A 15702-nucleotide genomic window follows, 5' to 3' on the forward strand; every position below is an offset into this window, starting at 1 on the left:
ACATTGTTCCTCTTTCCAAATGTTCCTTAAGAGTGCGTCTAATTTATAACTGAAATTGAAGAGGCCAAGAAAAATACTAGCGTTTAAAGATGAGTTTTCGTCTTCGTGACCTCTTAAAGCCAACTCAAAAGCTCAACAAAACCGCACGCACATATCTGTTCTTGGTAACTTTATCATTGTGAAGTGCAACAATCCAATTGAATCCAATTGTGTCTGTATGTTTGTTTGACCCAACACTGCTAATTTAACATTATTGTTGACGTGTGCAGCTAAAGAATGGTGTTTTTTTAATTCTTTCGTTCATGTGCTTCAAACGAACCATACCTGCAGAACGATAATCAAAATTATTTAGTTACTACAGACAGTCCTAAATTCAAACAGAAAAATAAATAAAATTCATAACACGTTCTTATTTTTGTCAATAAATGTTCGCCGTCGAACAATAGGCAAGGAAAACAAAATACAGCGTCTTTTACATTGCAGCCGCACATTGCATTTTTCGTAAGTCCGAATGTTGAATTTTCTTGTCACTTCTCTATTACTGTTCTTCGTCACTTATAATTTTAATTCATGTGTAGGTCTACCCATCTTCTTTATTTTGATCTTTTCGTGTAAAGGTCTTATAGAAAATTACACATTAAAAAGATTTTGCACACTATTCATTGTAACATTTGTGATGGAACGAGTTTGAGAACACATCTGAAAGTGCTCCTAACTCCTCCTACGCACACTGTGTACTGCCTCCCTACCATGCTCCAAAGCCTGCCAGTGAAACAGTACTACTGCGCATGCTCGAATGGAACAGTGTGCCGCAAGTGTCGAGTGGGAAACGTAAGTCCCAGGCGTCAACAAGAACAGTACACGTGCAGTGTTATTTTTACATAGTATTATAATAAAGAATTATGTCGCCCACATAGTGTACTGCAGCTCATTGATATGCATTTAAAAACATGCGTTATTTGAAGAGGTGGTGCACTGCTCCATTGCTCCTTAAGTGAAATCGCCACTGGACTGGTGTGATAGCCTACCTACTAATAAAGATTAAAATATATATTCAGAGAGGGGAATTTTCTTTCCCCAGTTGGAAATAAAAAATGAAGAAGTTGAGAAAAAATCCAGAAGGGGAAATATTTTCCGACTTCCACCATTCAATTCGAACATAGGTACAGTAGCCTATAGTAGCCTACACAATACGGTAATGTGGTGTTCATAACACTTTATTATGTTTTCCGACTCTAAAAGCCTTACAGTATATATTTAAATGAACATGAATTCCGAGAATAAAGCTCAGATAGAGACTTCTATTGGTATTCTACATAAATGGTAATGTAGGCATCGTATTGAAAGATTCTGAATAGGTAATGAATTAATGATCTAATGATGTTTGACTGCTGAAATACCTTAACAAGGAATTTGCAAAATTGATGATGAATGTGTGTGCTGATATTCTGTTACGGATTCGAAAGAAAGAGGGCCAAGATTGAAGAGTTCAGTAGGAAGAGCAAGGGCTAAAGTAAAGAAAATTATGGGAAAGTTTTTTAATGTGTTCTTTTGGTGTTCATAACTTTGAAATTTGAATAAACGCGCCATATTCAAAGCCGCCATATGGCATAAATTGTAGCTAAGAATTTCCCTCTTGATTCCAACAAATTAAAAAATTTCTCTCTATATAATAACTAAGCAAAGAGCGTAGAGAATTAGATGATGTGGGAGGATGTAGGTGACTGACATATGTTTGTAACATGTGATTCTGACTTTGCTGTTACGTCGTTTAAGAGTTGTTGTCATAGTTTATTTCTGCATCCTAAACTGAGCATTTGTTGGTAAAGTAAGCGATAATTTCGTCATGTAGTTAATTAAATGAGGTGAGATTAGTTGTCATATCCAGGTTATGTTTCACTTCACTGAAAAATATTTCATTCTAAGTTTTTTTTTATTGTTTAGGCTATTTTGTTTACATATCGACGTAATCATGTTAATGAAAACGGCTAATACTGATATTTCACATCAGTTGACATGTAATATTGTAAGTGATAATTACAGTTCAGTAGTTCAGAGCTTTCTGAATTTTAATTTTGTTGAGTAGCAGAAATGTAAATTGTCAGTGTAATTTGAAATATTTAGAATTTTTTTCCCTATATGAAATTTCAGTTCCAGCATCCTTGGTTATTGGCTTCAGGAATTGTGAAATTTATTTATTAAATCAAGAATGTCGACGTACGAAGCTGTTGACTCGCCTGATGTTCCACTATTTGGAGCTGGAGAACGGAGTTCTACAGTAAGATATTTATTTAAATTTCAGCTCATTTGTAGTTACTTTTAGGATCGAATTTCGCAACCTTTTCTAACATGTTATAGGTTATGTTCCATGACAAATTCTGTGTACTGATATTGGTTATTTACTTATTATGTAGTTACCGGTACATATTTTTCTTTTTGTGTAATATGTTACTTTTAAATTGTATTTGGGGTAATTTACTAGGAGACGTCGTTGCATATAGACCACTTTTACACTAAACCTAAAATTTGTTTTTGCAAGATATACTAAAACCCTAAACTAACCTAACCTAACCTAACCTTTTCCTTAATCTGTGACAGGTTACGTTAGGTTACTGTTTTAGTATACGTTGTATACACTAAGGTTAGGTTTAGTGTAAAAGTGGTCTATATGCAACGACGTCTCCTAGCAGATTACCGTATTTGGTCTTGTATTTTAATACAGTGGTAAATAATGAACAATAGCGAAACTGTCAAACAGCATTTAAAAAAAATGGTAACATTTCACGTTGCTTTGAAACGATAAAAATTTGTACGGTATTTCTGTAATCATAGTGAACCGGAATAATCAGTCCATTACCCTTCACTATCATTGGGTCACTAGTGTCCCAAGGAGTGACGTACAGTTTATTTTGTTTGGGGGTCATGAACACTTCTCCAGAAAATTTACATACCTACAAACTTACCCATATGTTTCGTTATGGCACACTGTCCACCACGTTCTAAGCCATTGCCCTTCCACACCGTCCTCCTGACCCATCATTCACATTATTTATGTCATTGACAATATTACCCCTTTCCATTTAAAACATTATTTCTCCTGGAGAAAGATCAGAAATTGTTCAAGCAACAGCCACAATATAGTTCTGTATAAGTTTGTGTGACTTTGGATCTAAGGATGGATAGTTTAAGTATAGCTCAGGTAAGAATTTGATTAAAAACTCGTGTATTTTAAGCTTTATATATATATATATATATATATATATATATATATATACACACACATACATACATACATACATACATACATACATACATACATACATACATACATACATACATATACATATACACGAATTAAATTTTAATCTTAGTAGTCATGAATGCAACGAGCAAACAGCATTTGAATTCTTTTCTCTAGATAGTGTATTGACAAATAAATGAATCATTTGAATACTTTACAAAACTATCAAATGAAACGGTAGTCAGTGAATAGTGAATAATTCAATAGTTTGTATTTGATAGCACCCATCACTATCCTGGACTCATTGCTGCTTCATTAATTTCAACTTCATCTACCATCTTTCAATAGTTTCAGGTCGACCTGAGGATGTAGCAGAATGTAGGAAAGTGACTTGCATACAAAAGAGTACAGGGGAAAAAGGGGGGATGTCCACTTTTAAACAATTCTCAGGAAACCAATTTTAAAATGTGAAACTCTATCATTCCGAATATAATACTGAGAATTTAACCAGCAGTTATTCTGCGACTAAGAACTTTCTTCCCCTGTTCTAAGTGTAGAATGAATTCATTTCATATGAAGTATATAAGGGAATGGAAATCTGAATTTTGCCTGAAAGTGGACATCCCTCCTTTTTCCCCTGTACTCTTCCTAATGTCATCTATTTGAGGAAGCTGCAGAAGTCCCAGGAGACAGGTTTTTTTTTTTTTGTAGCAGATTCCTTTTGGGCCTGTTGATGTGTAACTGGATTGATAGATGGCGCCAAATAGTAATTCACAATACCTACAGGAACGCAGTCTTCAGGTCAATGTAGGATGCAGCAGGATGTAGTACCATGACTCTCAGACAATTGGCATAGATTTGAGGAGGCTGCAGAACTCTCAGGAGGGTGGGGGGGGGGGCATATCAGACCTGGGTGTTGTGTAGCTGAATCGATAATGACACCAAACAGTGAATCACGATATTTACAGGAATGCATTCCTGCGAACCTAAAATAATCATCTCTACCTAAGAAGGTCAGCACAATAAGCCTCAGGCTACAGTGCAAACCTTTAGGCTCTCCTTTATGTATGTATTTTAGTCAATTCGAAGACTGGTTGAAATCTCATAAGTGAAAGTGTCCCCCTCTGTATAAAAAAGAACGGGCGCGCTTCCGAACAGGGGCAGCGGTATTTCCTCTAAGGTTAGAGTCCAGTTTAGGTGTGTGTGTGTATTAATGGAAAATTAGTGGCTAGAAAATATTGAGAATAGGACGCATGTTTATATGACATTTTTTTCGATTAATACATACACACTTAAACTGGGCTCTAACCTTAGGGAAAATGCTGCTGCTCCTGTTCGGAAGCGCGCCCGCATTGTGTATTTATGCCTCCCTTTTTTTTTTTTTTTTTGATACCACACACATGTAATTTTTATTTACTTTTTGCAGGCTCGAGTTGTCAACGTAGTTGTTGGTTTCGTCACAGTATTTATTGTTATAATTACAATGATAAGTGCCTTTGTATTTGATAACAATTCTTCCAGAGGGCTGAACATTACATTGACATTTGTGATAGCAATGATATGTGCCTCACATGTACTTTTAGTAAGTAATCTCTTACATTATTATTATTTGTAGACTAAAGTAAATAATGTATTTCTGTTTAGATAAAAGTCTAAAATCCAAATAATAACTGGGATGTTTTGTTGCATCAGTTGGACAGCATGAATAAAGTGGTTATGGGTAATGAGAAAAAAAAAGAAAATATTTGTTAATATACTGTATATACGGACCATCTTTGTCTCTTTCTTTTCCCTCCACCTCTCTTTTTTTCTGTCATAATCTTTTTCACTTTGCACTTCTGTCAACTGTCACATTAATGTTTAGTAATACACTTATAATGTTATGAAACTATAATTTAGTTAAGATTGGAAACTGTAGTGGTAGCATTATTGCAGATCAATAGTCTTATATTTAGACCAATAAGCTACGAAGTCATTTGAAGGAATATAGATTAAATATAAGGCTTGTTCCAGCAAGCAATTCAGAACGTGTTCCGAACTAATACTGAACATCTTTCGATGCCTGTGTCAGTGTGTACAGTGTCAGCACTTGTTTGGAATTTTACGCTATTGGAACTTTTCTTGACCTCTTCTTCCACGGCTGTCTGAGTTTCTTCTCATATTAAAATTACATTCATCTTCCAAACTTAATTCTGCGTAAAATATAACACTATCACCTTCCAAATCACTCATGATGAACTTTTTTTTTATTTTAACCTGCCTAGTTTCGAGCGTTTTAATCAGAACTTCAGATACAACCATCTGCGCATGCGTCAGCAATTCAGAATTCCCAGTTCCTGCTCTTAATCAAGAACCAATTTCACTCATTCCGAACGAGTTCTAAAGCACATTGGAATAGGGAACTGAGAGTTCAGTATCAATTCGGAATCAGTTCTAGTCTTGTTGGAACGCACATTGAGCTACTGCGCATGAGCAGGCAGTTCAGAATCGATTCTGAACCGTGCTGGAACAAACCTACTGTCATTGCAACTTATCTTGAACCTTACATCCCCTAAGTCTGTCTTTGGAACTGCTCGGTACGGCGTGTACTCATCAACGTAACGACCCGGCAAGGATGCCCCTCCCTCGGGTAACGTGACTCTTTTCAGAAAACGTTGGTTCTTTTACCTTACGGTTCTCTACTGTAAAAGAACTTGGTTCATTACAGACATCATCTTCTCTCGATCCTCCGATTTTGAGAGGAGAACATAGTTTCGTAGCAAGCTTTTATTAACCTGTAATGAGTAAGTATTTAAATATAATCGTATGTACACTCCTCTCTCATCCGGGCTGAGGACCGGCAATGGAGGAGTTACTACAGCTACTTCTATACATTATATAGGCCTGCATAACTTACACCTTCAGCTAATAAGTACATATTCTTATAACAATATTTTACAGGCTTATTATTTGAATTTACATTAATTTACAATTATACACAATCCATATCCCTATCATTGCTGCCATCATCGCTTGTTCCAAAATTAATTATTTCGTCAATGGCATCATCCATTCGGAATTATCTTCTTAATCGTAGGTACTACTTTCTGAACAAGATAGAATTCTTCGATCGTATCCCGAATAACATGTTGATCGAAGTCGTCCACTTCAACTTTACACAAGTCTAATTCTGGAATGAAATAATATGTTTAGTAGAACTATAAGAAAATAATAACTTGCAACAGTAATTCATTATGTCGCTCTCAATACACACACTATTGTACAAAACTATTATAGCAATAATTTCTAAACATTACATACCTATTCTTTCCCGGAGTAGTGTGAGGTTCATTCGGTTGTAATTCAATATTATTTTAAATTCTTTTCACGGAACTAATACTTTTGCTAGAGTATTTAGCCGCTCTCTCATGTTCCTTAGCAAGAGGTTCCAGCAACTATTTGTTTAATTTTTCCTCCTCGCAACGCTTAATTTTATTATATTTGCGATAATTTCTCTTTCTCGGCTACGGATAACAGCGTTACTTTTTCTCCACGGTGGTGTGATTTCACTACAATTACTACCATGTGGTTGCTGCTCCATGGTAACACTACTGGTACGCAGTGAAGGAAATAGTCCTATGTTTCTTGACAAGAGATTATGCTGCGGAGCATGCGCAAACAACTCAGTTGGCTCCACCCGCGTTACGCGCTTCCTTCCCTCTGCCCCTCTGTCCCCGCTCAGAAGGTTCAAGATAACTTGCAATAACAGTATAGCCTGTGTGACAAATGATGTTATAACATGGGAAAGGGATATAAAATTTAAAGTTGTGATTGGTGAATGATAAGAGGTAAAGGAAGGGCATTATTTGAAGCGGACATTAGTAAAGCTGCAGAATGAAACTGAAACTAACCTGAAGCATGTAGAGCCGCATAATAAAACTAAACATAACGCAGGCAAAGCAAACCTAACCTAAAGAAATTGAAACTAAGCTAAGGAAATCAAAACTAACTTCAAATAACTAAAATGTAACTGAACAAATGAAATTGCATATAAGTAAACTGAAACTTGTGTGAGTAAACCAAGCTTAATCGAAAAGTAAGCTAACAAAACTTTAACTGGCATGGAAAAGTAAAACTAACCTAAACAAACCATTCGCATATGTTCGTACTTCTGTAGAATTCCATTCAGCAGGGAAATTCAGCAGAAATTGTAATCATGGTTAATTATTGTTGTGCATATTTTCATCTGTAATGTTACAGGTTCTTTTATATTGAAAAGTTGATATCATTTTAGATGTAGCTTACGTAGTTTCAAGTTGAGCATGAAAAAACTTTGACTGCTGTGGACACTGAAAAAAAAAAAAGAAATATACGCACACACAAATTAGTGTACCATTTTTTTTATAGCATTTAGGTAAAACGAGAGTGATTGAATATGAGAAATTACATGTTACAGTAAACTTGTTTTCAGGCAAGAGTTATACTTACCCTGAATTTTTAACATTTTTGGGAAATAGTTACGTGAATATGTGTGGCAAGCATTGAACTATACAGGGTGAAAATGAAATAGCCTTGCAGATTTCCAGAGCAAATAGCTCATGCTGTATGTAACAAAAAACTGTCCCCTAACTGCCCATTGTGCAACTCAAACCAAGAAATGGATTCGGAACACTTCAAAATCTGTGCTTCAGTGGCTGACCATGATAATATCTTTGAAAAATATTGGAGTGTAAGAGGTCAAATGACTTTATTGTCAAATGCCTGGCATTAGAAAACAACAACAACATAATATCATATTGGTGGCAAGTTCATAGTTTTTTTTTTTTTTGTTCCAGAAAAAAAAAGTTTTTTCCAAAATTTTTAACAATCTCTTATTCGATAACTGTTGCGAGTAGAAAATCTAATAAAGAATAATTTATCCCTCTCGCATATTTCAATAGTGTGCACGGTTTTCGTGTAAATTTAATTTTTAAAAAACTTCGAAATTCAAGCCATTGCGCGATGTGAGCAAGTGGCAATGTCTTGGCAGAGAACAGCTCACCTACCGAGACACGCCGAGTTCGTTGACCTCTTACATCTGTATCACGCGAAGAGTGTGTTAGCGACTGTGTTGCCGGACTGCTGAAACTTCAAACTTAATTTTCTAATTGCACCATGCATTTAATCACAAGATGTAATATAGATTTTCTATTCATTTACGTGTACCCTATTATTCCTTTCAATCTGCAAGGTTATTTCACTTCCACTTTGTGTATAGGCCTGTTACTTAGTAGTTTCGATAATGTTAGTTTCCAAATAATAAAATATTTCACTATTTGAATATTTCATTAAACAGGTTTTACAGTTCCGATAGTATTTATGCTGATGTTGTTCCATTTTGTTCTTTCCTTTACAACTAAATTTATTTTCTACTTACTGCAATTGAATACTCATTATTTTTGTTTTGATTGGCGTACTAAAAATATTATCTGCATTTATTATTTTTTTTCTTAACTATAGTTCCAGCTGTGTTTTAATAGAGTACTTTGTTTCTAAACATAACATTTTTTTTTTCAACTAAGACCTGCTATTAACGTTTTAACTGCTGACTTTTTTTACAAATTATTTTGTAGGTTGAATATATTCATGAAACTTGGGGAATGTATTCTTAACATTTGAAACTAAATTATACCACGTTCAGAGATTCCATTCTATGCTTTGGAAGCCTTGTTTCTATTTCGTCACGAGTGCCATCAGAGTAACAGTTGACGCAAGGATATGTTGACATAAATATATGTATATGATATATATATATATATATATATATATATATATATATATATATATACACACACACACACACACACACACACACACACACACACACACACAATCATAAAGTATTACTGGTATGTAAATTAAATTTATTTTATCATCATCATCAATAACAGTCTTGGATTAGGCCTCCTGGCCGGTTCCGCTTCCAGAAGAAAGTTGGTCTTTCCATCTCTTCCTTGGTCTTCCGATGTCTCGTTTTTCATGAGGTGTATAGTCCAATAGTCTCTTGGGTACCCTATTGTTGGACATTCTTAATACATGTTCATACCAGTTGTTGCGGTAAGATTCGATAATATCCGTAATGGCGGTGATATTCAATTCTGTTCGGATGTCAGCGTTCCTTTTATGGTCGTAAAAAGTATCTCCTGCAAGAGGTCGTAGCAATCGCATTTCAGCAGCTTCTATTCTTCGAAGTTGTCCTTTCGTTAATGACCATGTCTCTGATCCATATAATAATGCCGGGACTGCCATAACTTAATATAATTCCAAAATTGTTTCTGGTCGAACTTTTGTAATAGAGTTGATTTGATTGTCCTTACCAGTTGCTGAAATTTGGCAAGTTTAATATCTACGTCCCTGAAGTTTATATAAGAAAGATTGCAGCCAAGATAGTTGAATGTGTTGACTTGTTCTATACATTATTATTGAATGCAATTTTGGATCTTACATGATTCTTTCCTTGGAAGGCCATGATTCTGGTTTTATTTATATAGATTTCCAAATTATAATTTTTGCTATCTTGTTTAGTGTGTGTATTGCTCTTTGTAAGTTGTCTTCAGAATTTGCTAAGATTATCTGATCATCTGCGTAAAATAATGTGTTAAGTGGGAAGTTGTCAATCATAAAATTTGTGAGCAATTCGTCTTTCCAATTTTTGGTAATGTTATTTATATAAATATTAAATAAGGTGGGTGACATTGGAAAACTCGATAATTTATTTTATATTTGTCAATATTGTTCAATATTTTACATGATTTCCACTGTAGCTTACTACTACTTGAGACATTCACATTTTTTCCATGGAATTTTGACAAGTATATAATTTGCTATTTTTACATAAAATTTCATTGTAAGTACTTAATGAAATTAAAAGAAAATTATGGGTATCTATACAAAGGTTTGCAGCATTATTGAGTATTTGATTTGAACTGTCTGCCTCTCTTAAGAAGTTGAATGTGGAGACGTTTGATTTTTTTTTTTTTTCTGAAAAATAATTAATTTGAAATGATTGAGAAAAGTTTGTAATGCAATGCATACTTTTTATATTCCTAAACATTCATGCGAAAATAAATGTAATAAATTACATTTAAAAAAAAGTGAGGGTTTGAAAGTTAAATGTGTAATACATCAGAATGATTTATCTTTAATTTTCTAGAATTGTACATAAGCTTTCATTCATTTTCAGATAATTTGGTACCGTCAGGGTGATGTTGATCCAAAATTCAAGAGACTTATCTATTACAACGCACTCTGCATAACTTTGCTCTGCATTTGTGCAAATATTTATTTTCATGGAGGATAAATTATGAACCAGAAGATATTTTACAAGGTATTTATTTTAATCTTAACTTATTTTATTTTTAAAATGTGAAATCATTTTGCTGGCTTCATATACCTTTCTCATTTATAAACTGATTCTTTTTCTTTCCTTTCCCCTTCTCTTTCCCTTCCTCTTTCTTTCCCGTTTCTTTTCCTCTTCCTTTTTCTTTCCTTTTCTCTCCCTTTTCCTTTCGCCCTTTCTTTTCTTTTAGGGTACGGCCACACGAGCTACATTTGTCGCAGGTTTTCTGCTACAAATGAAGCTGCCGTAATTGTCGCAAAATGGGTGGCCACACGGGCGCTACAATTACTGCTAGTTTCTGCGTTAAATTTCGCTACGTGTGGCCACATGACATGCCACACGTAGCGACATTTGTAGCAACTTTCTGCGACAAATGTAGCTGGAATTATAGACCGCATTGAGTTAAATGGAAGCGGCCACACGGAGCAGTAAGTGTAGCAAGTTTGGCGCCGTCTGACATGTTAGGTCTATTCGTGACCAATAATTTCCCACCTTAAACGAATTAACATTGTTGTTAGTTACTGGGAATTTCTTATTATAAAATCCATATTTTTAAACTTTAAATTTATATTAATATTTATTTCCGCTTTACTAATTCCCAGAGGAGACTCAGCGAGTCAAAGAATATACATGTCAAAAGACTTTTACCTACTAACTGACAATACATAAAGAATAAATATTATGCAAAAGAAAACAAAAAAAAATTGTAATAAAAGTAAAAACAACCGTGTAAAATGAATGGTTATGCTTTAATTCTTTAGGAATGAGATAGAAAGCGAAAATCAAATGTCATGTAAAGGATACACAGATTAAGACTTTAAAAAGAGTGAAATAACAAATCAAAGTTATTCATTTTACAGTAGAGAATTACAATAATTTAGCACAATGTAAATTTACAAATGCGTATGGATACACGCGTAAGCTAATTTTAAATACTATTTTCTTAATCTTATTTCTGTTTTTTGTTACTTCACCAGAAGTTACAGATTAGACATGCTCTTCCCTTTCCAATACATGAATTTCTGAAGCATCTCCAAGTAAAAAGGAGTTTTAAACATGACCCAAAACACAACTCAAAGAGGCAATCTGTTTGTAACATATTTGAGAGATGTCTTGTAAAAGAATTGTGTCTTTTTTTTTTACCAAATGAAGTCGCTGTGAAGGGTTTACTGGTACGCTATTGTATAGATTTTATTATCGAAGGAAACCTTTGGTCGAAAATGAAAGAAAAAAAATGTGTACTCTCAAAGAACGGTATCTTGAAAAGAGTCTAAGTAAACACATCTAACATAAAAGTTCTCTTTTTCTTGGTTTTGCAGAATTCTTATTGGACGTTGCGGCAATTTAAACTTGACCCTTATATCCCAAAATACAACTCAAAGTGGAAATGTCTTTATAACACAATATTTATAAACAATACTGATTTGTGATGTCTGTCCTGCAAAAGAATTGTACGTTTTTTTTTTACCAAATAAATTGCTGTGAACGGCTTGCTAGAACGCTTTTGTATACATTTTATTATTGAAGAATTCTTTAGGTCGAAATTGAAAGAAGAAAAATGTATGTACTTTTTAAAGAAAGATATTTTGAAGAGAGTTAAAAAATGGGGAACTTACCCTGGACTATACATAAGCGAAGCAATATTTATTGGCACCGTATTGTTAGTAACAAAATTTGTTATATATATTGGCATCGTATTGTTATAAATATGTCATGATAATAATTTCCCATCTAAAAGTCAATCTCCCTCTCTACTTCACTCCCTCATAAACACAAGTTAATTCTGTTGTTATGATTACATGTACATACTGAGAATTTCAACCATTAAAAAAACGGGTTTTCCTTCAAATTTGAGAATGCCTTTCTCCCATTTTAGGCCTACATCTTATCCTATAGAAAACAGAGTTTACGTCCTCTTAAACATGATAGATCACGTTTTTCAGATTATTAAATTTCGGGGGAGGGGGAAACTGAACTATGAATCTTAGGGTATGTTACAGTTTCATGTCTCAAAGCTTTTTTACCAACAAAAGAAAATTTTAACGCTAAAAGATAAGCTGGGTGGTACAAATTGCGATATCTTATAGCTAATTCGAGAGACAAATTTCACTGCACTCATCAATGTCACTTGTTTTATTTTTAAATACATTAAGCCTGAATAAAATGCCAAGGTGTTGTATGCCTGGCTGCAAATTCAATTACCAGAAAGGAACTTAGTGGCGATATTTACTTTCCTTCTGGTGAAGTAACAAAAAAAAACAGGAGTAAGATTAAGAAAATAGTATTTAAAATTAGCTTACGCGTGTATCCATACGCGTTTGTAAACTTACATTGCGCTAAATTATTGTAATTCTCTACTGTAAAATGAATAACTTTGATTTGTTATTTCACTCTTTTTAAAGTCTTAATCTGTGTGTCCTTTACATGACATTTGATTTTCGCTTTCTATCTCATTCCTAAAAAATTAAAGCATAAACATTCATTTTACACGGTTGTTTGTACTTTTATTACAATTTTTTTGTTTTCTTTTGCATGATATTTATTCTTTATTTATTGTCAGTTAGTAGATAAAAGTCTTTTGACATGTATATTCTTTGACTCACTCTGGGAATTAGTAAAGCGGAAATAAATATTAATATAAATTTAAAGTTTAAAAAATATGGATTTCGTAATAAGAAATTCCCAGTAACTAACAACAATGTTAATTCGTTTAGGCTGGAAAATTATTGGTCATGAATAGACCTCATGTCAGACGGCGGCAAACTTGCTTCACTTACTGCTCCGTGTGGCCGCTTCCATTTAACTCAATGCGGTCTATAATTCCAGCTACATTTGTCGCAGAAAGTTGCTACAAATGTAGCTGCATGTGTAGCCACCCATGTCGCTACGTGTGGCCACCCAACAGCAGTAAATGTCGCAGAAAAAATGGACCCGGACCCATTCGAGTTGCGACACGACCTTGGGATGCGCCAAACTTGCTACATTTACTGCTCCGTGTGGCCGCTTCCATTTAACTCAATGCTGCCTATAATTCCAGCTACATTTGTCGCAGAAAACTTGCTACAAATGTAGCTCGTGTGGCCGTACCCTTATTTTCTCTTTCCCTTCCCTTCCCTTCCCTTCCCTTCCCTTCCCTTCCCTTCCCTTCCCTTCCTTTCCCTTCCCTTCCCTTCCCTTCCCTTCCCTTCCCTTCCCTTCCCTTCCCTTCCCTTCCCTTCCCATCCCATCCCTTCCCTTCCCTTCCCTTCCCTTCCCTTCCCTTCCCTTCCCCTCCCCTCATCTCCTCTCTTTTCTTCCCCCCCTTTTTTTTAACTAGTCACAAGTTAAGAGATGTTACTATTTTCTTACACTTTGCAGAAAAATGAAATGTATAATATTTAGCTTATTATTTTATTAAATTCTGTAGTACAATAAATTGCAAAACTATGTTACTTTAATCAAGAATTTTCTGTCGTATTTTACCAGAAAATACAGATTTTTTGAAGTGACTAAATATCCAACGAACTTAGATTTCGAAATAGTACTGTTTAATTTAATATTCAGCACAATTCAGTTATGGATACATTAGTAGTATGAGCTGTGGCGTTATTCTGCTGAAAATACCATGTGAAACAATCCACATAATATAATAATAATAATAATAATAATAATAATAATGATGATGATGATTTATTTAACCTGGCAGAGTTAAGGCCATACTGCCTTCTCTAACACTCAACAGGAGTAAAAACTGCGTTACAGAAACACTACAAATTTACAAAGTACACACAAAATTGAATAAGATAATAATAATAAAATGTAAACAACAAGTAAGAATAAATCAGACATAATATATAACATAGAGAAGGAAAGAAAAAAGCATAATAAAATGTGAACAGCAGGTCAAAAATAAATGAGGCCTACAAAGTATAAAAAATAAGACAATTATTGATGATAATAATAATAATAATAATAATAATAATAATAATAATAAATAAGAATAGTAATGATAATAATAATAATAATAATAATAATAAATAATAATAAAATAATAATAACAGGCCTAATAGTAATAATAATACTAATAGTAGTAATAAAATAGTGCAGTACAAAGCATACAATGAATACAATATTTTTAAGTATACACAGTAAGGAAAATTATGTTTATATATAGCTCAACTTATCACATTAGAGATATACCATTATCGGAAAATATGAAAACAAAAATATAAAATTAGTTAAATATCACTAGAACATAAGAAAAATGTGAATACGTGGAAACATGCAATACAACACTTGTCATAATAGTAAGTTAGTTTGGCAACTCATCATAAGATAATTTTCTAACTTGGATTTGAAAGATTTCAATGTTCAGCAGCCCTTGACTTCAGGCGGCAGAGAGTTCCAGTGACGAGAGGTAGCAACAGTGAAAGATGAGGAATACAGAGATGATGTGTGAAGTGGAATTTCTAGCGTGTTATTGCGTTGTGATCGAGTATTAATATTATGATAGCGAGAGAGAGTATGAAAACGAGCGAATAAATAATAGGGGGATGAAGTGTGCATAATTCGGTATAGGAGAGAAAGTGAATGCAGATTTCTCCTCTCATGTAACCTAAGCCATGATAACTTCTCGAAAGAAGGTGAGATATGATCATAGTATCGAACATTACAAATGAAGCGGACGCACGCATTATGAACACGCTGTAGTTTCTGGGCGGAATCAATCCTGAGATCATTGAACAAAACGTCGCAATAATCGAAGTGAGGTAGAATGAGTGTCTGTACCAGCGTCTGTTTTAATTTAGATGGATAATGATACAATCTTTTTAGTGAATGGAGAATAGAGAATGCCTTCTTACATGTATATTTAATATGCGTATCCCAACTAAGATTACATTCGAAATGCACTCCGAGATTTTTTACGGTAGAGCTAAACGGGATGATTGTTTTATTCATTTTCACAGGTGGAATATTCAGGTCGTTGACTTCAGGAATTAATCTATGGTTTGCGAACAGAATAGCCTGTGATTTACATGCGTTTAGGTTAAGCTCAAATTGTTGAGACCAGGAAGAGATGGAATCAAGATCTTCATTAAGACTATTAATGCTATCATTTAGTGCA

At 34.1% G+C, this 15702-nt stretch overlaps 1 long non-coding RNA gene across 2 annotated transcripts in view; it reads left to right on the plus strand.

Annotated features, from left to right (window-relative positions):
* Positions 1-1697: 1697 nt before the first annotated feature.
* Positions 1698-15702, plus strand: part of LOC138696510 (uncharacterized) — a 31526-nt gene continuing 17521 nt past the window's right edge. Inside the window, exons 1-4 of one of the 2 annotated variants that reach the window (XR_011331400.1) lie at positions 1698-1865; positions 2152-2278; positions 4668-4823; positions 10443-10586. This is a non-coding gene — a long non-coding RNA (uncharacterized lncRNA). Of the gene's footprint in view, positions 1866-1901; positions 2027-2151; positions 2279-4667; positions 4824-10442; positions 10587-15702 lie in introns of those variants that run through there. The other variant, XR_011331401.1, reaches the window with a different exon arrangement.

This window comes from Periplaneta americana, chromosome 3, assembly GCF_040183065.1.
Source record: "Periplaneta americana isolate PAMFEO1 chromosome 3, P.americana_PAMFEO1_priV1, whole genome shotgun sequence".
NCBI lineage: Eukaryota > Metazoa > Arthropoda > Insecta > Blattodea > Blattidae > Periplaneta > Periplaneta americana.